The 26182-nt window shown below is 35.8% G+C and overlaps 7 non-coding genes across 7 annotated transcripts; all 7 read left to right on the plus strand.

The window, feature by feature from the left end:
• Nucleotides 1-2683: 2683 nt before the first annotated feature.
• Nucleotides 2684-2756, plus strand: TRNAF-GAA (transfer RNA phenylalanine (anticodon GAA)). Its single transcript has one exon. It is a non-coding gene; the product is annotated as a tRNA-Phe (tRNA).
• An 8043-nt stretch (nt 2757-10799) lies between these two features.
• TRNAF-GAA (transfer RNA phenylalanine (anticodon GAA)) lies at nt 10800-10872 on the plus strand. Its single transcript has one exon. It is a non-coding gene; the product is annotated as a tRNA-Phe (tRNA).
• A 1946-nt stretch (nt 10873-12818) lies between these two features.
• On the plus strand, nt 12819-12891 carry TRNAF-GAA (transfer RNA phenylalanine (anticodon GAA)). Its single transcript has one exon. It is a non-coding gene; the product is annotated as a tRNA-Phe (tRNA).
• A 1945-nt stretch (nt 12892-14836) lies between these two features.
• TRNAF-GAA (transfer RNA phenylalanine (anticodon GAA)) lies at nt 14837-14909 on the plus strand. The gene has a single exon. It is a non-coding gene; the product is annotated as a tRNA-Phe (tRNA).
• A 1946-nt stretch (nt 14910-16855) lies between these two features.
• On the plus strand, nt 16856-16928 carry TRNAF-GAA (transfer RNA phenylalanine (anticodon GAA)). The gene has a single exon. It is a non-coding gene; the product is annotated as a tRNA-Phe (tRNA).
• Nucleotides 16929-20981: 4053 nt separating this feature from the next.
• On the plus strand, nt 20982-21054 carry TRNAF-GAA (transfer RNA phenylalanine (anticodon GAA)). Its single transcript has one exon. It is a non-coding gene; the product is annotated as a tRNA-Phe (tRNA).
• A 1944-nt stretch (nt 21055-22998) lies between these two features.
• Nucleotides 22999-23071, plus strand: TRNAF-GAA (transfer RNA phenylalanine (anticodon GAA)). Its single transcript has one exon. It is a non-coding gene; the product is annotated as a tRNA-Phe (tRNA).
• Nucleotides 23072-26182: the final 3111 nt, after the last annotated feature.

A 26182-nucleotide genomic window follows, 5' to 3' on the forward strand; every position in this document is an offset into this window, starting at 1 on the left:
GGCACTAGAAAAATCCTTTGGACAGTCAATGAGGAGGGACTATTTCACCTCTTTGTGTTCTCTGTCCCTATTAGGGTAGGGAATCAACCTTCTACAGTGCTGTCATGAAATATATCTAGAAACGGATTTGCTGGTAAGTCTACTTTCATAGTTTTCACCTCATACATCAATAGACCATAACGATACTTAATTAACAAAAACTTAACAAGTAGGTAATCATAGTTTAAAAAATGTGAAATGCCCATGTCATTCTGACATGTTTCAGCACATTTTGGGACAAATGGTCTCACTTTTAACAATCAATAAAATATTTTCTCTAAATTTTTGTCTCTTTTTTGCTCCAATTGTTTGCATCTCATAAAAAATAAAACTTGATGTAACATTATGCATGCAAATTGTGTTTTATGTGCGACCATGACCTATTCTAGAAGCACAGGGTCAGAATTATACTGGTGCATGGAGACAAACTGAAAATGTAAAAATTCAATGGCAAAATTGCTGTCTTTTTCTACTCATTCACAAATAGTTAATGAATGTTATTAAATATGTACAGCAAAATGGAAGGCGTTTCAAATAGAAATCATGCTTCAAAAAACAGTCAAATGAAAAATTATAATATATCCCTCCATGTGTGACACTTGACATTTGCAGAGTGTCAAACCCCCCAGAAAATGTATAGATATGGCCGAAATAGCTCAGTTGGGAGAGCGTTAGACTGAATATCTAAAGGTCCCTGGTCCAATCCCGTGTTTTGGCAAAATGCTTTTTCTTCACCGTTTACATTTTAAGGAGATATTAAACAAAGCACATGGACTGATCATGATCAAAAGGCCTAAAAATCTTAACTATCTACAGAAAACAAAATGTTAAAAATTTGAGAAACGGTAACTTTTTCCTTTTGAACACATGAATGTTTTTTAGTAATTTTTCCTCTATTTTGTTTTATTTCAGATTGACTTAGCTGTAAGAGGATTAAAAGGTAACCTGATAGCTGAAACAGACAGCACTTATCAGACACTAGCTGAATGATTATAGTCAGCTTGTTTGACTTTGAAACACTGAGGCATTACTGAGACAAATGTCCTTAAAAAATATGCTGTGGACAAAGTCAAAAAGGCAAAAAACACAAGCTCCACACAGGTCCGTCATCTTTAATTTGAAATATAGGAGGTTTCTACTTTAATGGTGAGACAAAGCATCTACATATTTGACATTGCTCCAGTGAGTAGAGCCCACTTAAAAATGTATGGGTTGCTTGTCTCTGCAAGCAAAAGCTGGGCACTAAACTGGCATACTTGCAATGCTGGATGGTTCAGAGTGAAAACACCTATAGGCTGACAATAGTAATTGCAGGTGTTGATTAACTCATTGTGCAAAATAATTTCTAAAATGTGGTCACTTTGGGAGGTTTTCTGCTGTTTTGGTACTCTGCAAATTTCATCTGCAAGGTATTCCTGCAAAATCTGCATTGCAAAACCCAAATAGGGCTCTTCCTTTCAAAGCCCTGCTGTGTGGCCAAACAGTAGTTTCTGAAGAAATGTGGTGCATCACCGCATTTGTGAGAAATCTAACATTTCTAATATCCAAACAAAATAAATGGAGGTTTAAAAATTAATGCAGACGAAAAGTACGCATATAAAAAATGTTATTTATTGACTTTTTTGGGGTGGTGTGACAAGTTTTTAATCACAAGGGATGGTAACATTTCTGCTGACTAGCATGGAAGGAGTTAAGTTCCAATTGCATATCGAAGTCAGGATGGCCGAGCGGTCTAAGGCGCTGCGTTCAGGTCGCAGTCGTCCCTGGACTTCTGACATCAACATTTATTTTCAAGAAACTTTATCTTCATTTATTGATTAGATGAGGTCAAACAAAACTTAGTAATGTGGTTTTGAAAAATTTCCTGAGAGTCTTTGGAGTGAATCTGAATTTGTCCTCTCAAAAAAGAACTCTAGGAACATCAAACAGGTTTTTTTGTGCATATGTCTGTTGTTCTTTTGGCACTAGAAAAATCCTTTGGACAGTCAATGAGGAGGGACTATTTCACCTCTTTGTGTTCTCTGTCCCTATTAGGGTAGGGAATCAACCTTCTAAAGTGCTGTCATGAAATATATCTAGAAACGGATTTGCTGGTAAGTCTACTTTCATAGTTTTCACCTCATACATCAATAGACCATAACGATACTTAATTAACAAAAACTTAACAAGTAGGTAATCATAGTTTAAAAAATGTGAAATGCCCATGTCCTTCTGACATGTTTCAGCACATTTTGGGACAAATGGTCTCACTTTTAACAATCAATAAAATATTTTCTCTAAATTTTTGTCTCTTTTTTGCTCCAATTGTTTGCATCTCATAAAAAATAAAACTTGATGTAACATTATGCATGCAAATTGTGTTTTATGTGCGACCATGACCTATTCTAGAAGCACAGGGTCAGAATTATACTGGTGCATGGAGACAAACTGAAAATGTAAAAATTCAATGGCAAAATTGCTGTCTTTTTCTACTCATTCACAAATAGTTAATGAATGTTATTAAATATGTACAGCAAAATGGAAGGCGTTTCAAATAGAAATCATGCTTCAAAAAACAGTCAAATGAAAAATTATAATATATCCCTCCAGGTGTGACACTTGACATTTGCAGAGTGTCAAACCCCCCAGAAAATGTATAAATATGGCCGAAATAGCTCAGTTGGGAGAGCGTTAGACTGAAGATCTAAAGGTCCCTGGTCCAATCCCGGGTTTCGGCAAAATGCTTTTTCTTCACCGTTTACATTTTAAGGAGATATTAAACAAAGCACATGGACTGATCATGATCAAAAGGCCTAAAAATCTTAACTATCTACAGAAAACAAAATGTTAAAAATTTGAGAAACGGTAACTTTTTCCTTTTGAACACATGAATGTTTTTTAGTAATTTTTCCTCTATTTTGTTTTATTTCAGATTGACTTAGCTGTAAGAGGATTAAAAGGTAACCTGATAGCTGAAACAGACAGCACTTATCAGACACTAGCTGAATGATTATAGTCAGCTTGTTTGACTTTGAAACACTGAGGCATTACTGAGACAAATGTCCTTAAAAAATATGCTGTGGACAAAGTCAAAAAGGCAAAAAACACAAGCTCCACACAGGTCCGTCATCTTTAATTTGAAATATAGGAGGTTTCTACTTTAATGGTGAGACAAAGCATCTACATATTTGACATTGCTCCAGTGAGTAGAGCCCACTTAAAAATGTATGGGTTGCTTGTCTCTGCAAGCAAAAGCTGGGCACTAAACTGGCATACTTGCAATGCTGGATGGTTCAGAGTGAAAACACCTATAGGCTGACAATAGTAATTGCAGGTGTTGATTAACTCATTGTGCAAAATAATTTCTAAAATGTGGTCACTTTGGGAGGTTTTCTGCTGTTTTGGTACTCTGCAAATTTCATCTGCAAGGTATTCCTGCAAAATCTGCATTGCAAAACCCAAATAGGGCTCTTCCTTTCAAAGCCCTGCTGTGTGGCCAAACAGTAGCTTCTGAAGAAATGTGGTGCATCACCGCATTTGTGAGAAATCTAACATTTCTAATATCCAAACAAAATAAATGGAGGTTTAAAAATTAATGCAGACGAAAAGTACGCATATAAAAAATGTTATTTATTGACTTTTTTGGGGTGGTGTGACAAGTTTTTAATCACAAGGGATGGTAACATTTCTGCTGACTAGCATGGAAGGAGTTAAGTTCCAATTGCATATCGAAGTCAGGATGGCCGAGCGGTCTAAGGCGCTGCGTTCAGGTGGCAGTCTCTGTTAAAAATTTGAGAAACGGTAACTTTTTCCTTTTGAACACATGAATGTTTTTTAGTAATTTTTCCTCTATTTTGTCGCAGTCGCAGGTCACAGTCTTCCCTGGAGGCGTGGGTTCAAATCCCACTTCTGACATCAACATTTAATTTCAAGAAACTTTATCTTCATTTATTGATTAGATGAGGTCAAACAAAACTTAGTAATGTGGTTTTGAAAAATTTCCTGAGAGTCTTTGGAGTGAATCTGAATTTGTCCTCTCAAAAAAGAACTCTAGGAACATCAAACAGGTTTTTTTGTGCATATGTCTGTTGTTCTTTTGGCACTAGAAAAATCCTTTGGACAGTCAATGAGGAGGGACTATTTCACCTCTTTGTGTTCTCTGTCCCTATTAGGGTAGGGAATCAACCTTCTACAGTGCTGTCATGAAATATATCTAGAAACGGATTTGCTGGTAAGTCTACTTTCATAGTTTTCACCTCATACATCAATAGACCATAACGATACTTAATTAACAAAAACTTAACAAGTAGGTAATCATAGTTTAAAAAATGTGAAATGCCCATGTCATTCTGACATGTTTCAGCACATTTTGGGACAAATGGTCTCACTTTTAACAATCAATAAAATATTTTCTCTAAATTTTTGTCTCTTTTTTGCTCCAATTGTTTGCATCTCATAAAAAATAAAACTTGATGTAACATTATGCATGCAAATTGTGTTTTATGTGCGACCATGACCTATTCTAGAAGCACAGGGTCAGAATTATACTGGTGCATGGAGACAAACTGAAAATGTAAAAATTCAATGGCAAAATTGCTGTCTTTTTCTACTCATTCACAAATAGTTAATGAATGTTATTAAATATGTACAGCAAAATGGAAGGCGTTTCAAATAGAAATCATGCTTCAAAAAACAGTCAAATGAAAAATTATAATATATCCCTCCATGTGTGACACTTGACATTTGCAGAGTGTCAAACCCCCCAGAAAATGTATAGATATGGCCGAAATAGCTCAGTTGGGAGAGCGTTAGACTGAATATCTAAAGGTCCCTGGTCCAATCCCGTGTTTTGGCAAAATGCTTTTTCTTCACCGTTTACATTTTAAGGAGATATTAAACAAAGCACATGGACTGATCATGATCAAAAGGCCTAAAAATCTTAACTATCTACAGAAAACAAAATGTTAAAAATTTGAGAAACGGTAACTTTTTCCTTTTGAACACATGAATGTTTTTTAGTAATTTTTCCTCTATTTTGTTTTATTTCAGATTGACTTAGCTGTAAGAGGATTAAAAGGTAACCTGATAGCTGAAACAGACAGCACTTATCAGACACTAGCTGAATGATTATAGTCAGCTTGTTTGACTTTGAAACACTGAGGCATTACTGAGACAAATGTCCTTAAAAAATATGCTGTGGACAAAGTCAAAAAGGCAAAAAACACAAGCTCCACACAGGTCCGTCATCTTTAATTTGAAATATAGGAGGTTTCTACTTTAATGGTGAGACAAAGCATCTACATATTTGACATTGCTCCAGTGAGTAGAGCCCACTTAAAAATGTATGGGTTGCTTGTCTCTGCAAGCAAAAGCTGGGCACTAAACTGGCATACTTGCAATGCTGGATGGTTCAGAGTGAAAACACCTATAGGCTGACAATAGTAATTGCAGGTGTTGATTAACTCATTGTGCAAAATAATTTCTAAAATGTGGTCACTTTGGGAGGTTTTCTGCTGTTTTGGTACTCTGCAAATTTCATCTGCAAGGTATTCCTGCAAAATCTGCATTGCAAAACCCAAATAGGGCTCTTCCTTTCAAAGCCCTGCTGTGTGGCCAAACAGTAGTTTCTGAAGAAATGTGGTGCATCACCGCATTTGTGAGAAATCTAACATTTCTAATATCCAAACAAAATAAATGGAGGTTTAAAAATTAATGCAGACGAAAAGTACGCATATAAAAAATGTTATTTATTGACTTTTTTGGGGTGGTGTGACAAGTTTTTAATCACAAGGGATGGTAACATTTCTGCTGACTAGCATGGAAGGAGTTAAGTTCCAATTGCATATCGAAGTCAGGATGGCCGAGCGGTCTAAGGCGCTGCGTTCAGGTCGCAGTCGTCCCTGGACTTCTGACATCAACATTTATTTTCAAGAAACTTTATCTTCATTTATTGATTAGATGAGGTCAAACAAAACTTAGTAATGTGGTTTTGAAAAATTTCCTGAGAGTCTTTGGAGTGAATCTGAATTTGTCCTCTCAAAAAAGAACTCTAGGAACATCAAACAGGTTTTTTTGTGCATATGTCTGTTGTTCTTTTGGCACTAGAAAAATCCTTTGGACAGTCAATGAGGAGGGACTATTTCACCTCTTTGTGTTCTCTGTCCCTATTAGGGTAGGGAATCAACCTTCTACAGTGCTGTCATGAAATATATCTAGAAACGGATTTGCTGGTAAGTCTACTTTCATAGTTTTCACCTCATACATCAATAGACCATAACGATACTTAATTAACAAAAACTTAACAAGTAGGTAATCATAGTTTAAAAAATGTGAAATGCCCATGTCCTTCTGACATGTTTCAGCACATTTTGGGACAAATGGTCTCACTTTTAACAATCAATAAAATATTTTCTCTAAATTTTTGTCTCTTTTTTGCTCCAATTGTTTGCATCTCATAAAAAATAAAACTTGATGTAACATTATGCATGCAAATTGTGTTTTATGTGCGACCATGACCTATTCTAGAAGCACAGGGTCAGAATTATACTGGTGCATGGAGACAAACTGAAAATGTAAAAATTCAATGGCAAAATTGCTGTCTTTTTCTACTCATTCACAAATAGTTAATGAATGTTATTAAATATGTACAGCAAAATGGAAGGCGTTTCAAATAGAAATCATGCTTCAAAAAACAGTCAAATGAAAATTTATAATATATCCCTCCAGGTGTGACACTTGACATTTGTAGAGTGTCAAACCCCCCAGAAAATGTATAGATATGGCCGAAATAGCTCAGTTGGGAGAGCGTTAGACTGAAGATCTAAAGATCCCGTGTTTCGGCAAAATGCTTTTTCTTCACCGTTTACATTTTAAGGAGATATTAAACAAAGCACATGGACTGATCATGATCAAAAGGCCTAAAAATCTTAACTATCTACAGAAAACAAAATGTTAAAAATTTGAGAAACGGTAACTTTTTCCTTTTGAACACATGAATGTTTTTTAGTAATTTTTCCTCTATTTTGTTTTATTTCAGATTGACTTAGCTGTAAGAGGATTAAAAGGTAACCTGATAGCTGAAACAGACAGCACTTATCAGACACTAGCTGAATGATTATAGTCAGCTTGTTTGACTTTGAAACACTGAGGCATTACTGAGACAAATGTCCTTAAAAAATATGCTGTGGACAAAGTCAAAAAGGCAAAAAACACAAGCTCCACACAGGTCCGTCATTTTTAATTTGAAATATAGGAGGTTTCTACTTTAATGGTGAGACAAAGCATCTACATATTTGATATTGCTCCAGTGAGTAGAGCCCACTTAAAAATGTATGGGTTGCTTGTCTCTGCAAGCAAAAGCTGGGCACTAAACTGGCATACTTGCAATGCTGGATGGTTCAGAGTGAAAACACCTATAGGCTGACAATAGTAATTGCAGGTGTTGATTAACTCATTGTGCAAAATTATTTCTAAAATGTGGTCACTTTGGGAGGTTTTCTGCTGTTTTGGTACTCTGCAAATTTCATCTGCAAGGTATTCCTGCAAAATCTGCATTGCAAAACCCAAATAGGGCTCTTCCTTTCAAAGCCCTGCTGTGTGGCCAAACAGTAGTTTCTGAAGAAATGTGGTGCATCACCGCATTTGTGAGAAATCTAACATTTCTAATATCCAAACAAAATAAATGGAGGTTTAAAAATTAATGCAGACGAAAAGTACGCATATAAAAAATGTTATTTATTGACTTTTTTGGGGTGGTGTGACAAGTTTTTAATCACAAGGAATGGTAACATTTCTGCTGACTAGCATGGAAGGAGTTAAGTTCCAATTGCATATCGAAGTCAGGATGGCCGAGCGGTCTAAGGCGCTGCGTGTCTCCGCTGGAGGAGTGGGTTCAAATCCCACTTCTGACATCAACATTTAATTTCAAGGAACTTTATCTTCATTTATTGATTAGATGAGGTCAAACAAAACTTAGTAATGTGGTTTTGAAAAATTTCCTGAGAGTCTTTGGAGTGAATCTGAATTTGTCCTCTCAAAAAAGAACTCTAGGAACATCAAACAGATTTTTTGTGCATATGTCTGTTGTTCTTTTGGCACTAGAAAAATCCTTTGGACAGTCAATGAGGAGGGACTATTTTACCTCTTTGTGTTCTCTGTCCCTATTAGGTTAGGGAATCAACCTTCTACAGTGCTGTCATGAAATATATCTAGAAACGGATTTGCTGGTAAGTCTACTTTCATAGTTTTCACCTCATACATCAATAGACCATAACGATACTTAATAAACAAAAACTTAACAAGTAGGTAATCATAGTTTAAAAAATGTGAAATGCCCATGTCCTTCTGACATGTTTCAGCACATTTTGGGACAAATGGTCTCACTTTTAACAATCAATAAAATATTTTCTCTAAATTTTTGTCTCTTTTTTGCTCCAATTGTTTGCATCTCATAAAAAATAAAACTTGATGTAACATTATGCATGCAAATTGTGTTTTATGGCGACCATGACCTATTCTAGAAGCACAGGGTCAGAATTATACTGGTGCATGGAGACAAACTGAAAATGTAAAAATTCAATGGCAAAATTGCTGTCTTTTTCTACTCATTCACAAATAGTTAATGAATGTTATTAAATATGTACAGCAAAATGGAAGGCGTTTCAAATAGAAATCATGCTTCAAAAAACAGTCAAATGAAAAATTATAATATATCCCTCCAGGTGTGACACTTGACATTTGCAGAGTGTCAAACCCCCCAGAAAATGTATAGATATGGCCGAAATAGCTCAGTTGGGAGAGCGTTAGACTGAAGATCTAAAGGTCCCGTGTTTCGGCAAAATGCTTTTTCTTCACCGTTTACATTTTAAGGAGATATTAAACAAAGCACATGGACTGATCATGATCAAAAGGCCTAAAAATCTTAACTATCTACAGAAAACAAAATGTTAAAAATTTGAGAAACGGTAACTTTTTCCTTTTGAACACATGAATGTTTTTTAGTAATTTTTCCTCTATTTTGTTTTATTTCAGATTGACTTAGCTGTAAGAGGATTAAAAGGTAACCTGATAGCTGAAACAGACAGCACTTATCAGACACTAGCTGAATGATTATAGTCAGCTTGTTTGACTTTGAAACACTGAGGCATTACTGAGACAAATGTCCTTAAAAAATATGCTGTGGACAAAGTCAAAAAGGCAAAAAACACAAGCTCCACACAGGTCCGTCATCTTTAATTTGAAATATAGGAGGTTTCTACTTTAATGGTGAGACAAAGCATCTACATATTTGACATTGCTCCAGTGAGTAGAGCCCACTTAAAAATGTATGGGTTGCTTGCCTCTGCAAGCAAAAGCTGGGCACTAAACTGGCATACTTGCAATGCTGGATGGTTCAGAGTGAAAACACCTATAGGCTGACAATAGTAATTGCAGGTGTTGATTAACTCATTGTGCAAAATAATTTCTAAAATGTGGTCACTTTGGGAGGTTTTCTGCTGTTTTGGTACTCTGTAAATTTCATCTGCAAGGTATTCCTGCAAAATCTGCATTGCAAAACCCAAATAGGGCTCTTCCTTTCAAAGCCCTGCTGTGTGGCCAAACAGTAGTTTCTGAAGAAATGTGGTGCATCACCGCATTTGTGAGAAATCTAACATTTCTAATATCCAAACAAAATAAATGGAGGTTTAAAAATTAATGCAGACGAAAAGTACGCATATAAAAAATGTTATTTATTGACTTTTTTGGGGTGGTGTGACAAGTTTTTAATCACAAGGAATGGTAACATTTCTGCTGACTAGCATGGAAGGAGTTAAGTTCCAATTGCATATCGAAGTCAGGATGGCCGAGCGGTCTAAGGCGCTGCGTTCAGGTCGCAGTCTTCCCTGGAGGCGTGGGTGCAAATCCCACTTCTGACATCAACATTTAATTTCAAGAAACTTTATCTTCATTTATTGATTAGATGAGGTCAAACAAAGCTTAGTAATGTGGTTTTGAAAAATTTCCAGAGAGTCTTTGGAGTGAATCTGAATTTGTCCTCTCAAAAAAGAACTCTAGGAACATCAAACAGGTTTTTTTGTGCATATGTCTGTTGTTCTTTTGGCACTAGAAAAATCCTTTGGACAGTCAATGAGGAGGGACTATTTCACCTCTTTGTGTTCTCTGTCCCTATTAGGGTAGGGAATCAACCTTCTAAAGTGCTGTCATGAAATATATCTAGAAACGGATTTGCTGGTAAGTCTACTTTCATAGTTTTCACCTCATACATCAATAGACCATAACGATACTTAATTAACAAAAACTTAACAAGTAGGTAATCATAGTTTAAAAAATGTGAAATGCCCATGTCCTTCTGACATGTTTCAGCACATTTTGGGACAAATGGTCTCACTTTTAACAATCAATAAAATATTTTCTCTAAATTTTTGTCTCTTTTTTGCTCCAATTGTTTGCATCTCATAAAAAATAAAACTTGATGTAACATTATGCATGCAAATTGTGTTTTATGTGCGACCATGACCTATTCTAGAAGCACAGGGTCAGAATTATACTGGTGCATGGAGACAAACTGAAAATGTAAAAATTCAATGGCAAAATTGCTGTCTTTTTCTACTCATTCACAAATAGTTAATGAATGTTATTAAATATGTACAGCAAAATGGAAGGCGTTTCAAATAGAAATCATGCTTCAAAAAACAGTCAAATGAAAAATTATAATATATCCCTCCAGGTGTGACACTTGACATTTGCAGAGTGTCAAACCCCCCAGAAAATGTATAGATATGGCCGAAATAGCTCAGTTGGGAGAGCGTTAGACTGAAGATCTAAAGGTCCCTGGTCCAATCCCAGGTTTCGGCAAAATGCTTTTTCTTCACCGTTTACATTTTAAGGAGATATTAAACAAAGCACATGGACTGATCATGATCAAAAGGCCTAAAAATCTTAACTATCTACAGAAAACAAAATGTTAAAAATTTGAGAAACGGTAACTTTTTCCTTTTGAACACATGAATGTTTTTTAGTAATTTTTCCTCTATTTTGTTTTATTTCAGATTGACTTAGCTGTAAGAGGATTAAAAGGTAACCTGATAGCTGAAACAGACAGCACTTATCAGACACTAGCTGAATGATTATAGTCAGCTTGTTTGACTTTGAAACACTGAGGCATTACTGAGACAAATGTCCTTAAAAAATATGCTGTGGACAAAGTCAAAAAGGTAAAAAACACAAGCTCCACACAGGTCCGTCATCTTTAATTTGAAATATAGGAGGTTTCTACTTTAATGGTGAGACAAAGCATCTACATATTTGACATTGCTCCAGTGAGTAGAGCCCACTTAAAAATGTATGGGTTGCTTGTCTCTGCAAGCAAAAGCTGGGCACTAAACTTGGCATACTTGCAATGCTGGATGGTTCAGAGTGAAAACACCTATAGGCTGACAATAGTAATTGCAGGTGTTGATTAACTCATTGTGCAAAATAATTTCTAAAATGTGGTCACTTTGGGAGGTTTTCTGCTGTTTTGGTACTCTGCAAATTTCATCTGCAAGGTATTCCTGCAAAATCTGCATTGCAAAACCCAAATAGGGCTCTTCCTTTCAAAGCCCTGCTGTGTGGCCAAACAGTAGTTTCTGAAGAAATGTGGTGCATCACCGCATTTGTGAGAAATCTAACATTTCTAATATCCAAACAAAATAAATGGAGGTTTAAAAATTAATGCAGACGAAAAGTACGCATATAAAAAATGTTATTTATTGACTTTTTTGGGGTGGTGTGACAAGTTTTTAATCACAAGGGATGGTAACATTTCTGCTGACTAGCATGGAAGGAGTTAAGTTCCAATTGCATATCGAAGTCAGGATGGCCGAGCGGTCTAAGGCGCTGCGTTCAGGTCGCAGTCTTCCCTGGAGGCTTGGGTTCAAATCCCACTTCTGACATCAACATTTAATTTCAAGAAACTTTATCTTCATTTATTGATTAGATGAGGTCAAACAAAACTTAGTAATGTGGTTTTGAAAAATTTCCTGAGAGTCTTTGGAGTGAATCTGAATTTGTCCTCTCAAAAAAGAACTCTAGGAACATCAAACAGGTTTTTTTGTGCATATGTCTGTTGTTCTTTTGGCACTAGAAAAATCCTTTGGACAGTCAATGAGGAGGGACTATTTCACCTCTTTGTGTTCTCTGTCCCTATTAGGGTAGGGAATCAACCTTCTAAAGTGCTGTCATGAAATATATCTAGAAACGGATTTGCTGGTAAGTCTACTTTCATAGTTTTCACCTCATACATCAATAGACCATAACGATACTTAATTAACAAAAACTTAACAAGTAGGTAATCATAGTTTAAAAAATGTGAAATGCCCATGTCCTTCTGACATGTTTCAGCACATTTTGGGACAAATGGTCTCACTTTTAACAATCAATAAAATATTTTCTCTAAATTTTTGTCTCTTTTTTGCTCCAATTGTTTGCATCTCATAAAAAATAAAACTTGATGTAACATTATGCATGCAAATTGTGTTTTATGTGCGACCATGACCTATTCTAGAAGCACAGGGTCAGAATTATACTGGTGCATGGAGACAAACTGAAAATGTAAAAATTCAATGGCAAAATTGCTGTCTTTTTCTACTCATTCACAAATAGTTAATGAATGTTATTAAATATGTACAGCAAAATGGAAGGCGTTTCAAATAGAAATCATGCTTCAAAAAACAGTCAAATGAAAAATTATAATATATCCCTCCAGGTGTGACACTTGACATTTGCAGAGTGTCAAACCCCCCAGAAAATGTATAAATATGGCCGAAATAGCTCAGTTGGGAGAGCGTTAGACTGAAGATCTAAAGGTCCCTGGTCCAATCCCGGGTTTCGGCAAAATGCTTTTTCTTCACCGTTTACATTTTAAGGAGATATTAAACAAAGCACATGGACTGATCATGATCAAAAGGCCTAAAAATCTTAACTATCTACAGAAAACAAAATGTTAAAAATTTGAGAAACGGTAACTTTTTCCTTTTGAACACATGAATGTTTTTTAGTAATTTTTCCTCTATTTTGTTTTATTTCAGATTGACTTAGCTGTAAGAGGATTAAAAGGTAACCTGATAGCTGAAACAGACAGCACTTATCAGACACTAGCTGAATGATTATAGTCAGCTTGTTTGACTTTGAAACACTGAGGCATTACTGAGACAAATGTCCTTAAAAAATATGCTGTGGACAAAGTCAAAAAGGCAAAAAACACAAGCTCCACACAGGTCCGTCATCTTTAATTTGAAATATAGGAGGTTTCTACTTTAATGGTGAGACAAAGCATCTACATATTTGACATTGCTCCAGTGAGTAGAGCCCACTTAAAAATGTATGGGTTGCTAGTCTCTGCAAGCAAAAGCTGGGCACTAAACTGGCATACTTGCAATGCTGGATGGTTCAGAGTGAAAACACCTATAGGCTGACAATAGTAATTGCAGGTGTTGATTAACTCATTGTGCAAAATAATTTCTAAAATGTGGTCACTTTGGGAGGTTTTCTGCTGTTTTGGTACTCTGCAAATTTCATCTGCAAGGTATTCCTGCAAAATCTGCATTGCAAAACCCAAATAGGGCTCTTCCTTTCAAAGCCCTGCTGTGTGGCCAAACAGTAGCTTCTGAAGAAATGTGGTGCATCACCGCATTTGTGAGAAATCTAACATTTCTAATATCCAAACAAAATAAATGGAGGTTTAAAAATTAATGCAGACGAAAAGTACGCATATAAAAAATGTTATTTATTGACTTTTTTGGGGTGATGTGACAAGTTTTTAATCACAAGGGATGGTAACATTTCTGCTGACTAGCATGGAAGGAGTTAAGTTCCAATTGCATATCGAAGTCAGGATGGCCGAGCGGTCTAAGGCGCTGCGTTCAGGTTGCAGTCTTCCCTGGAGGCGTGGGTTTAAATCCCACTTCTGACATCAACATTTAATTTCAAAAAACTTTATCTTCATTTATTGATTAGATGAGGTCAAACAAAACTTAGTAATGTGGTTTTGAAAAATTTCCTGAGAGTCTTTGTAGTGAATCTGAATTTGTCCTCTCAAAAAAGAACTCTAGGAACATCAAACAGGTTTTTTTGTGCATATGTCTGTTGTTCTTTTGGCACTAGAAAAATCCTTTGGACAGTCAATGAGGAGGGACTATTTCACCTCTTTGTGTTCTCTGTCCCTATTAGGGTAGGGAATCAACCTTCTACAGTGCTGTCATGAAATATATCTAGAAACGGATTTGCTGGTAAGTCTACTTTCATAGTTTTCACCTCATACATCAATAGACCATAACGATACTTAATTAACAAAAACTTAACAAGTAGGTAATCATAGTTTAAAAAATGTGAAATGCCCATGTCCTTCTGACATGTTTCAGCACATTTTGGGACAAATGGTCTCACTTTTCACAATCAATAAAATATTTTCTCTAAATTTTTGTCTCTTTTTTGCTCCAATTGTTTGCATCTCATAAAAAATAAAACTTGATGTAACATTATGCATGCAAATTGTGTTTTATGTGCGACCATGACCTATTCTAGAAGCACAGGGTCAGAATTATACTGGTGCATGGAGACAAACTGAAAATGTAAAAATTCAATGGCAAAATTGCTGTCTTTTTCTACTCATTCACAAATAGTTAATGAATGTTATTAAATATGTACAGCAAAATGGAAGGCATTTCAAATAGAAATCATGCTTCAAAAAACAGTCAAATGAAAAATTATAATATATCCCTCCAGGTGTGACACTTGACATTTGCAGAGTGTCAAACCCCCCAGAAAATGTATAGATATGGCCGAAATAGCTCAGTTGGGAGAGCGTTAGACTGAAGATCTAAAGGTCCCTGGTCCAATCCCAGGTTTCGGCAAAATGCTTTTTCTTCACCGTTTACATTTTAAGGAGATATTAAACAAAGCACATGGACTGATCATGATCAAAAGGCCTAAAAATCTTAACTATCTACAGAAAACAAAATGTTAAAAATTTGAGAAACGGTAACTTTTTCCTTTTGAACACATGAATGTTTTTTAGTAATTTTTCCTCTATTTTGTTTTATTTCAGATTGACTTAGCTGTAAGAGGATTAAAAGGTAACCTGATAGCTGAAACAGACAGCACTTATCAGACACTAGCTGAATGATTATAGTCAGCTTGTTTGACTTTGAAACACTGAGGCATTACTGAGACAAATGTCCTTAAAAAATATGCTGTGGACAAAGTCAAAAAGGTAAAAAACACAAGCTCCACACAGGTCCGTCATCTTTAATTTGAAATATAGGAGGTTTCTACTTTAATGGTGAGACAAAGCATCTACATATTTGACATTGCTCCAGTGAGTAGAGCCCACTTAAAAATGTATGGGTTGCTTGTCTCTGCAAGCAAAAGCTGGGCACTAAACTTGGCATACTTGCAATGCTGGATGGTTCAGAGTGAAAACACCTATAGGCTGACAATAGTAATTGCAGGTGTTGATTAACTCATTGTGCAAAATAATTTCTAAAATGTGGTCACTTTGGGAGGTTTTCTGCTGTTTTGGTACTCTGCAAATTTCATCTGCAAGGTATTCCTGCAAAATCTGCATTGCAAAACCCAAATAGGGCTCTTCCTTTCAAAGCCCTGCTGTGTGGCCAAACAGTAGTTTCTGAAGAAATGTGGTGCATCACCGCATTTGTGAGAAATCTAACATTTCTAAAATCCAAACAAAATAAATGGAGGTTTAAAAATTAATGCAGACGAAAAGTACGCATATAAAAAATGTTATTTATTGACTTTTTTGGGGTGGTGTGACAAGTTTTTAATCACAAGGGATGGTAACATTTCTGCTGACTAGCATGGAAGGAGTTAAGTTCCAATTGCATATCGAAGTCAGGATGGCCGAGCGGTCTAAGGCGCTGCGTTCAGGTCGCAGTCTTCCCTGGAGGCGTGGGTGCAAATCCCACTTCTGACATCAACATTTAATTTCAAGAAACTTTATCTTCATTTATTGATTAGATGAGGTCAAACAAAACTTAGTAATGTGGTTTTGAAAAATTTCCTGAGAGTCTTTGGAGTGAATCTGAATTTGTCCTCTCAAAAAAGAACTCTAGGAACATCAAACAGGTTTTTTTGTGCATATGTCTGTTGTTCTTTTGGCACTAGAAAAATCCTTTGGACAGTCAATGAGGAGGGACTATTTCACCTCTTTGTGTTCTCTGTCCCTATTAGGGTAGGGAATCAACCTTCTAAAGTGCTGTCATGAAATATATCTAGAAACGGATTTGCTGGTAAGTCTACTTTCATAGTTTTCACCTCATACATCAATAGACCATAACGATACTTAATTAACAAAAACTTAACAAGTAGGTTATCATAGTTTAACAAATGTGAAATGCCCATGTCCTTCTGACATGTTTCAGCACATTTTGGGACAAATGGTCTCACTTTTCACAATCAATAAAATATTTTCTCTAAATTTTTGTCTCTTTTTTGCTCCAATTGTTTGCATCTCATAAAAAATAAAACTTGATGTAACATTATGCATGCAAATTGTGTTTTATGTGCGACCATGACCTATTCTAGAAGCACAGGGTCAGAATTATACTGGTGCATGGAGACAAACTGAAAATGTAAAAATTCAATGGCAAAATTGCTGTCTTTTTCTACTCATTCACAAATAGTTAATGAATGTTATTAAATATGTACAGCAAAATGGAAGGCGTTTCAAATAGAAATCATGCTTCAAAAAACAGTCAAATGAAAAATTATAATATATCCCTCCAGGTGTGACACTTGACATTTGCAGAGTGTCAAACCCCCCAGAAAATGTATAGATATGGCCGAAATAGCTCAGTTGGGAGAGCGTTAGACTGAAGATCTAAAGGTCCCTGGTCCAATCCCAGGTTTCGGCAAAATGCTTTTTCTTCACCGTTTACATTTTAAGGAGATATTAAACAAAGCACATGGACTGATCATGATCAAAAGGCCTAAAAATCTTAACTATCTACAGAAAACAAAATGTTAAAAATTTGAGAAACGGTAACTTTTTCCTTTTGAACACATGAATGTTTTTTAGTAATTTTTCCTCTATTTTGTTTTATTTCAGATTGACTTAGCTGTAAGAGGATTAAAAGGTAACCTGATAGCTGAAACAGACAGCACTTATCAGACACTAGCTGAATGATTATAGTCAGCTTGTTTGACTTTGAAACACTGAGGCATTACTGAGACAAATGTCCTTAAAAAATATGCTGTGGACAAAGTCAAAAAGGTAAAAAACACAAGCTCCACACAGGTCCGTCATCTTTAATTTGAAATATAGGAGGTTTCTACTTTAATGGTGAGACAAAGCATCTACATATTTGACATTGCTCCAGTGAGTAGAGCCCACTTAAAAATGTATGGGTTGCTTGTCTCTGCAAGCAAAAGCTGGGCACTAAACTTGGCATACTTGCAATGCTGGATGGTTCAGAGTGAAAACACCTATAGGCTGACAATAGTAATTGCAGGTGTTGATTAACTCATTGTGCAAAATAATTTCTAAAATGTGGTCACTTTGGGAGGTTTTCTGCTGTTTTGGTACTCTGCAAATTTCATCTGCAAGGTATTCCTGCAAAATCTGCATTGCAAAACCCAAATAGGGCTCTTCCTTTCAAAGCCCTGCTGTGTGGCCAAACAGTAGTTTCTGAAGAAATGTGGTGCATCACCGCATTTGTGAGAAATCTAACATTTCTAATATCCAAACAAAATAAATGGAGGTTTAAAAATTAATGCAGACGAAAAGTACGCATATAAAAAATGTTATTTATTGACTTTTTTGGGGTGGTGTGACAAGTTTTTAATCACAAGGGATGGTAACATTTCTGCTGACTAGCATGGAAGGAGTTAAGTTCCAATTGCATATCGAAGTCAGGATGGCCGAGCGGTCTAAGGCGCTGCGTTCAGTCTTCCCTGGAGGCGTGGGTTCAAATCCCACTTCTGACATCAACATTTAATTTCAAAAAACTTTATCTTCATTTATTGATTAGATGAGGTCAAACAAAACTTAGTAATGTGGTTTTGAAAAATTTCCTGAGAGTCTTTGGAGTGAATCTGAATTTGTCCTCTCAAAAAAGAACTCTAGGAACATCAAACAGGTTTTTTTGTGCATATGTCTGTTGTTCTTTTGGCACTAGAAAAATCCTTTGGACAGTCAATGAGGAGGGACTATTTCACCTCTTTGTGTTCTCTGTCCCTATTAGGGTAGGGAATCAACCTTCTACAGTGCTGTCATGAAATATATCTAGAAACGGATTTGCTGGTAAGTCTACTTTCATAGTTTTCACCTCATACATCCATAGACCATAACGATACTTAATTAACAAAAACTTAACAAGTAGGTAATCATAGTTTAAAAAATGTGAAATGCCCATGTCCTTCTGACATGTTTCAGCACATTTTGGGACAAATGGTCTCACTTTTCACAATCAATAAAATATTTTCTCTAAATTTTTGTCTCTTTTTTGCTCCAATTGTTTGCATCTCATAAAAAATAAAACTTGATGTAACATTAAGCATGCAAATTGTGTTTTATGTGCGACCATGACCTATTCTAGAAGCACAGGGTCAGAATTATACTGGTGCATGGAGACAAACTGAAAATGTAAAAATTCAATGGCAAAATTGCTGTCTTTTTCTACTCATTCACAAATAGTTAATGAATGTTATTAAATATGTACAGCAAAATGGAAGGCTTCAAATAGAAATCATGCTTCAAAAAACAGTCAAATGAAAAATTATAATATATCCCTCCAGGTGTGACACTTGACATTTGCAGAGTGTCAAACCCCCCCGAAAATGTATAGATATGGCCGAAATAGCTCAGTTGGGAGAGCGTTAGACTGAAGATCTAAAGGTCCCTGGTCCAATCCCGGCTTTCGGCAAAATGCTTTTTCTTCACCGTTTACATTTTAAGGAGATATTAAACAAAGCACATGGACTGATCATGATCAAAAGGCCTAAAAATTTTAACTATCTACAGAAAACAAAATGTTAAAAATTTGAGAAACAGTAACTTTTTCCTTTTGAACACATGAATGTTTTTTAGTAATTTTTCCTCTATTTTGTTTTATTTCAGATTGACTTAGCTGTAAGAGGATTAAAAGGTAACCTGATAGCTGAAACAGACAGCACTTATCAGACACTAGCTGAATGATTATAGTCAGCTTGTTTGACTTTGAAACACTGAGGCATTACTGAGACAAATGTCCTTAAAAAATATGCTGTGGACAAAGTCAAAAAGGCAAAAAACACAAGCTCCACACAGGTCCGTCATCTTTAATTTGAAATATAGGAGGTTTCTACTTTAATGGTGAGACAAAGCATCTACATATTTGACATTGCTCCAGTGAGTAGAGCCCACTTAAAAATGTATGGGTTGCTTGTCTCTGCAAGCAAAAGCTGGGCACTAAACTGGCATACTTGCAATGCTGGATGGTTCAGAGTGAAAACACCTATAGGCTGACAATAGTAATTGCAGGTGTTGATTAACTCATTGTGCAAAATAATTTCTAAAATGTGGTCACTTTGGGAGGTTTTCTGCTGTTTTGGTACTCTGCAAATTTCATCTGCAAGGTATTCCTGCAAAATCTGCATTGCAAAACCCAAATAGGGCTCTTCCTTTCAAAGCCCTGCTGTGTGGCCAAACAGTAGTTTCTGAAGAAATGTGGTGCATCACCGCATTTGTGAGAAATCTAACATTTCTAATATCCAAACAAAATAAATGGAGGTTTAAAAATTTATGCAGACGAAAAGTACGCATATAAAAAATGTTATTTATTGACTTTTTTGGGGTGGTGTGACAAGTTTTTAATCACAAGGAATGGTAACATTTCTGCTGACTAGCATGGAAGGAGTTAAGTTCCAATTGCATATCGAAGTCAGGATGGCCAAGTGTTCTAAGGCGCTGCGTTCAGGTGGCAGTCTCTGTTAAAAATTTGAGAAACGGTAACTTTTTCCTTTTGAACACATGAATGTTTTTTAGTAATTTTTCCTCTATTTTGTCGCAGTCGCAGGTCGCAGTCTCCCCTGGAGGCGTGGGTTCAAATCCCACTTCTGACATCAACATTTAATTTCAAGAAACTTTATCTTCATTTATTGATTAGATGAGGTCAAACAAAACTTAGTAATGTGGTTTTAAAAAATTTCCTGAGAGTCTTTGGAGTGAATCTGAATTTGTCCTCTCAAAAAAGAACTCTAGGAACATCAAACAGATTTTTTGTGCATATGTCTGTTGTTCTTTTGGCACTAGAAAAATCCTTTGGACAGTCAATGAGGAGGGACTATTTCACCTCTTTGTGTTCTCTGTCCCTATTAGGGTAGGGAATCAACCTTCTACAGTGCTGTCATGAAATATATCTAGAAACGGATTTGCTGGTAAGTCTACTTTCATAGTTTTCACCTCATACATCAATAGACCATAACGATACTTAATTAACAAAAACTTAACAAGTAGGTAATCATAGTTTAAAAAATGTGAAATGCCCATGTCCTTCTGACATGTTTCAGCACATTTTGGGACAAATGGTCTCACTTTTAACAATCAATAAAATATTTTCTCTAAATTTTTGTCTCTTTTTTGCTCCAATTGTTTGCAGCTCATAAAAAATAAAACTTGATGTAACATTATGCATGCAAATTGTGTTTTATGTGCGACCATGACCTATTCTAGAAGCACAGGGTCAGAATTATACTGGTGCATGGAGACAAACTGAAAATGTAAAAATTCAATGGCAAAATTGCTGTCTTTTTCTACTCATTCACAAATAGTTAATGAATGTTATTAAATATGTACAGCAAAATGGAAGGCGTTTCAAATAGAAATCATGCTTCAAAAAACAGTCAAATGAAAAATTATAATATATCCCTCCAGGTGTGACACTTGACATTTGCAGAGTGTCAAACCCCCCAGAAAATGTATAGATATGGCCGAAATAGCTCAGTTGGGAGAGCGTTAGACTGAAGATCTAAAGGTCCCTGGTCCAATCCCGGGTTTCGGCAAAATTCTTTTTCTTCACCGTTTACATTTTAAGGAGATATTAAACAAAGCACATGGACTGATCATGATCAAAAGGCCTAAAAATCTTAACTATCTACAGAAAACAAAATGTTAAAAATTTGAGAAACGGTAACTTTTTCCTTTTGAACACATGAATGTTTTTTAGTAATTTTTCCTCTATTTTGTTTTATTTCAGATTGACTTAGCTGTAAGAGGATTAAAAGGTAACCTGATAGCTGAAACAGACAGCACTTATCAGACACTAGCTGAATGATTATAGTCAGCTTGTTTGACTTTGAAACACTGAGGCATTACTGAGACAAATGTCCTTAAAAAATATGCTGTGGACAAAGTCAAAAAGGCAAAAAACACAAGCTCCACACAGGTCCGTCATCTTTAATTTGAAATATAGGAGGTTTCTACTTTAATGGTGAGACAAAGCATCTACATATTTGACATTGCTCCAGTGAGTAGAGCCCACTTAAAAATGTATGGGTTGCTTGTCTCTGCAAGCAAAAGCTGGGCACTAAACTGGCATACTTGCAATGCTGGATGGTTCAGAGTGAAAACACCTATAGGCTGACAATAGTAATTGCAGGTGTTGATTAACTCATTGTGCAAAATAATTTCTAAAATGTGGTCACTTTGGGAGGTTTTCTGCTGTTTTGGTACTCTGCAAATTTCATCTGCAAGGTATTCCTGCAAAATCTGCATTGCAAAACCCAAATAGGGCTCTTCCTTTCAAAGCCCTGCTGTGTGGCCAAACAGTAGTTTCTGAAGAAATGTGGTGCATCACCGCATTTGTGAGAAATCTAACATTTCTAATATCCAAACAAAATAAATGGAGGTTTAAAAATTAATGCAGACGAAAAGTACGCATATAAAAAATGTTATTTATTGACTTTTTTGGGGTGGTGTGACAAGTTTTTAATCACAAGGGATGGTAACATTTCTGCTGACTAGCATGGAAGGAGTTAAGTTCCAATTGCATATCGAAGTCAGGATGGCCGAGCGGTCTAAGGTGCTGCGTTCAGGTCGCAGTCTACCCTGGAGGCGTGGGTTCAAATCCCCCTTCTGACATCAACATTTAATTTCAAGAAACTTTATCTTCATTTATTGATTAGATGAGGTCAAACAAAACTTAGTAATGTGGTTTTGAAAAATTTCCTGAGAGTCTTTGGAGTGAATCTGAATTTGTCCTCTCAAAAAAGAACTCTAGGAACTTCAAACAGATTTTTTGTGCATATGTCTGTTGTTCTTTTGGCACTAGAAAAATCCTTTGGACAGTCAATGAGGAGGGACTATTTCACCTCTTTGTGTTCTCTGTCCCTATTAGGGTAGGGAATCAACCTTCTACAGTGCTGTCATGAAATATATCTAGAAACAGATTTGCTGGTAAGTCTACTTTCATAGTTTTCACCTCATACATCAATAGACCATAACGATACTTAATAAACAAAAACTTAACAAGTAGGTAATCATAGTTTAAAAAATGTGAAATGCCCATGTCCTTCTGACATGTTTCAGCACATTTTGGGACAAATGGTCTCACTTTTAACAATCAATAAAATATTTTCTCTAAATTTTTGTCTCTTTTTTGCTCCAATTGTTTGCATCTCATAAAAAATAAAACTTGATGTAACATTATGCATGCAAATTGTGTTTTATGTGCGACCATGACCTATTCTAGAAGCACAGGGTCAGAATTATACTGGTGCATGGAGACAAACTGAAAATGTAAAAATTCAATGGCAAAATTGCTGTCTTTTTCTACTCATTCACAAATAGTTAATGAATGTTATTAAATATGTACAGCAAAATGGAAGGCGTTTCAAATAGAAATCATGCTTCAAAAAACAGTCAAATGAAAAATTATAATATATCCCTCCAGGTGTGACACTTGACATTTGCAGAGTGTCAAACCCCCCAGAAAATGTATAGATATGGCCGAAATAGCTCAGTTGGGAGAGCGTTAGACTGAAGATCTAAAGGTCCCTGGTCCAATCCCGGGTTTCGGCAAAATGCTTTTTCTTCACCGTTTACATTTTAAGGAGATATTAAACAAAGCACATGGACTGATCATTATCAAAAGGCCTAAAAATTTTAACTATCTACAGAAAACAAAATGTTAAAAATTTGAGAAACAGTAACTTTTTCCTTTTGAACACATGAATGTTTTTTAGTAATTTTTCCTCTATTTTGTTTTATTTCAGATTGACTTAGCTGTAAGAGGATTAAAAGGTAACCTGATAGCTGAAACAGACAGCACTTATCAGACACTAGCTGAATGATTATAGTCAGCTTGTTTGACTTTGAAACACTGAGGCATTACTGAGACAAATGTCCTTAAAAAATATGCTGTGGACAAAGTCAAAAAGGCAAAAAACACAAGCTCCACACAGGTCCGTCATCTTTAATTTGAAATATAGGAGGTTTCTACTTTAATGGTGAGACAAAGCATCTACATATTTGACATTGCTCCAGTGAGTAGAGCCCACTTAAAAATGTATGGGTTGCTTGTCTCTGCAAGCAAAAGCTGGGCACTAAACTGGCATACTTGTAATGCTGGATGGTTCAGAGTGAAAACACCTATAGGCTGACAATAGTAATTGCAGGTGTTGATTAACTCATTGTGCAAAATAATTTCTAAAATGTGGTCACTTTGGGAGGTTTTCTGCTGTTTTGGTACTCTGCAAATTTCATCTGCAAGGTATTCCTGCAAAATCTGCATTGCAAAACCCAAATAGGGCTCTTCCTTTCAAAGCCCTGCTGTGTGGCCAAACAGTAGTTTCTGAAGAAATGTGGTGCATCACCGCATTTGTGAGAAATCTAACATTTCTAATATCCAAACAAAATAAATGGAGGTTTAAAAATTTATGCAGACGAAAAGTACGCATATAAAAAATGTTATTTATTGACTTTTTTGGGGTGGTGTGACAAGTTTTTAATCACAAGGAATGGTAACATTTCTGCTGACTAGCATGGAAGGAGTTAAGTTCCAATTGCATATCGAAGTCAGGATGGCCAAGTGGTCTAAGGCGCTGCGTTCAGGTGGCAGTCTCTGTTAAAAATTTGAGAAACGGTAACTTTTTCCTTTTGAACATAGGAATGTTTTTTAGTAATTTTTCCTCTATTTTGTCGCAGTCGCAGGTCGCAGTCTCCCCTGGAGGCGTGGGTTCAAATCCCACTTCTGACATCAACATTTAATTTCAAGAAACTTTATCTTCATTTATTGATTAGATGAGGTCAAACAAAACTTAGTAATGTGGTTTTGAAAAATTTCCTGAGAGTCTTTGGAGTGAATCTGAATTTGTCCTCTCAAAAAAGAACTCTAGGAACTTCAAACAGATTTTTTGTGCATATGTCTGTTGTTCTTTTGGCACTAGAAAAATCCTTTGGACAGTCAATGAGGAGGGACTATTTCACCTCTTTGTGTTCTCTGTCCCTATTAGGGTAGGGAATCAACCTTCTACAGTGCTGTCATGAAATATATCTAGAAACGGATTTGCTGGTAAGTCTACTTTCATAGTTTTCACCTCATACATCAATAGACCATAACGATACTTAATTAACAAAAACTTAACAAGTAGGTAATCATAGTTTAAAAAATGTGAAATGCCCATGTCCTTCTGACATGTTTCAGCACATTTTGGGACAAATGGTCTCACTTTTAACAATCAATAAAATATTTTCTCTAAATTTTTGTCTCTTTTTTGCTCCAATTGTTTGCATCTCATAAAAAATAAAACTTGATGTAACATTATGCATGCAAATTGTGTTTTATGTGCGACCATGACCTATTCTAGAAGCACAGGGTCAGAATTATACTGGTGCATGGAGACAAACTGAAAATGTAAAAATTCAATGGCAAAATTGCTGTCTTTTTCTACTCATTCACAAATAGTTAATGAATGTTATTAAATATGTACAGCAAAATGGAAGGCGTTTCAAATAGAAATCATGCTTCAAAAAACAGTCAAATGAAAAATTATAATATATCCCTCCAGGTGTGACACTTGACATTTGCAGAGTGTCAAACCCCCCAGAAAATGTATAGATATGGCTGAAATAGCTCAGTTGGGAGAGCGTTAGACTGAAGATCTAAAGGTCCCTGGTCCAATCCCGGGTTTCGGCAAAATGCTTTTTCTTCACCGTTTACATTTTAAGGAGATATTAAACAAAGCACATGGACTGATCATGATCAAAAGGCCTAAAAATCTTAACTATCTACAGAAAACAAAATGTTAAAAATTTGAGAAACGGTAACTTTTTCCTTTTGAACACATGAATGTTTTTTAGTAATTTTTCCTCTATTTTGTTTTATTTCAGATTGACTTAGCTGTAAGAGGATTAAAAGGTAACCTGATAGCTGAAACAGACAGCACTTATCAGACACTAGCTGAATGATTATAGTCAGCTTGTTTGACTTTGAAACACTGAGGCATTACTGAGACAAATGTCCTTAAAAAATATGCTGTGGACAAAGTCAAAAAGGCAAAAAACACAAGCTCCACACAGGTCCGTCATCTTTAATTTGAAATATAGGAGGTTTCTACTTTAATGGTGAGACAAAGCATCTACATATTTGACATTGCTCCAGTGAGTAGAGCCCACTTAAAAATGTATGGGTTGCTTGTCTCTGCAAGCAAAAGCTGGGCACTAAACTGGCATACTTGCAATGCTGGATGGTTCAGAGTGAAAACACCTATAGGCTGACAATAGTAATTGCAGGTGTTGATTAACTCATTGTGCAAAATAATTTCTAAAATGTGGTCACTTTGGGAGGTTTTCTGCTGTTTTGGTACTCTGCAAATTTCATCTGCAAGGTATTCCTGCAAAATCTGCATTGCAAAACCCAAATAGGGCTCTTCCTTTCAAAGCCCTGCTGTGTGGCCAAACAGTAGTTTCTGAAGAAATGTGGTGCATCACCGCATTTGTGAGAAATCTAACATTTCTAATATCCAAACAAAATAAATGGAGGTTTAAAAATTAATGCAGACGAAAAGTACGCATATAAAAAATGTTATTTATTGACTTTTTTGGGGTGGTGTGACAAGTTTTTAATCACAAGGGATGGTAACATTTCTGCTGACTAGCATGGAAGGAGTTAAGTTCCAATTGCATATCGAA

Source organism: Dendrobates tinctorius, unplaced genomic scaffold, assembly GCF_039654945.1.
Source record: "Dendrobates tinctorius isolate UK_male_01 unplaced genomic scaffold, ASM3965494v1 ptg000350l, whole genome shotgun sequence".
NCBI classification, from domain to species: domain Eukaryota; kingdom Metazoa; phylum Chordata; class Amphibia; order Anura; family Dendrobatidae; genus Dendrobates; species Dendrobates tinctorius.